This window comes from Charadrius vociferus, unplaced genomic scaffold (genome assembly GCF_000708025.1).
Source record: "Charadrius vociferus isolate BGI_N301 unplaced genomic scaffold, ASM70802v2 scaffold1, whole genome shotgun sequence".
Lineage (NCBI taxonomy): Eukaryota > Metazoa > Chordata > Aves > Charadriiformes > Charadriidae > Charadrius > Charadrius vociferus.
Window position 1 is genome coordinate 3,487,105 of NW_009647680.1, and position 1,431 is coordinate 3,488,535.

The window sequence follows — 1,431 nt, forward strand, 5'->3', positions numbered from 1 at the left end:
GGGAGAAGGAATGGATGCAGGAAGGATGGAGACCACCTCAAGGAGAAAGCAGCCATGTAGGAGAGGAAATAGCTTTAGCCAGTGCTTGGACAGACATGTCAGAGCATGGACATCATCTGCACCTACAGGTATTTATTGAAATTCACACACCTTAAATTTCAACTGAATTTGATCCCTTACACCTCTGAACCCCGAGCAAGCATGAGATTGCTAAATCAAGAGGGAGACTCTTCTTACTTCCAGAAAGAGAAGTTCACCTGGTGGGTGGTCAAAGCTAGTGGCTGTCAGTGATGGGTCTAGTACACATTTCTGAACCTCACTTTGTCTCAACTGCACAAGGAATGACAAAAGTGGCTCCGCGATGTGGCTGGGGGAGTTTGCTGTGGTTGGAAAGATGCCTTTGGCAGCTGGGAAAGGGCCTGAAGTTTGGAGTCTGGCTGCGGGAGAAGTATAGGAAGTGGGGAAAGTGGTTTGAGGGAGACCTTACATCAGAGCTAGGAGTGCTTGTGCCGTCACGTTTTGTAAAATTCTGCTATCATAAAAAAAATAAATGTGTATAACTGCTTGAGTCTTCTTTCAAGAAGAGTCCATGGTGGTGTCGCCCAGTGTTGAGGCTGGCAGGTAGCCTTGCCGTATGGTTTATCCCTGGGTACGATATTGCACATTGTTGACGCTGTGATTGACTTGGGGCTATGAGGCACTTGGAGAGTGCCAGTGCACAAAGCTGGGGCTGCCTCCAAGGTACAGGGCAAGCCTCCAAGGTACAGTCTGGGCTGCTACCAAGGGGACTTCTGGTCTGTGCTTGTAAAGATTGTTGAAGAGTGAGGGGATGTGTATATGGATGATTCTTTCCCTTTTCTCCCTCCTCAGGAGCTGCCCCAACCTGCACAATGTCTCTCACAAGCCAGATGTACGTCTTTCACAGCAGTACTGACACCCATGTGTGGTACTTAAATTTCCCCATGGCATCATCAGCCTTTGGTCTGGTGCTGGGCTGAAGTGAGCATGTGGTGTCCCTCCCTCGATGCTGGCTGGTGAGGTCAGCTGGAGGAGTAGTGCTCTGTCAGGCTGGGCTGTCTCCAGGCTATAAAACTTTCTTTTTTTAACCTTATAAGACTGGGAGGCCTCTGCCAAGTTGTCTGTTGGCCTTTGGTCTGCGCTAACATCTGATCTGTGGCTGGGAGAAGGTACTTGGCCTGGGACAAGCGATGTCAGGGACTCTCTGACAAGTTAGCAGCGTAAAAGACTGAGTTCCAGCACTTGGGAAAATTCCTGGCGCTGTTTGTAAGCAGAAGTGTATATAAGTTTATAAGCATATGTGTAAGCATACTCTCTAACTACTGTTTCCCCACAAACCCTGTCATTTTTCAATGATCCTTCATTTATTCAATCCAGATAGAAGCTGGTTCCTTTGATTTACATTTTTTACAC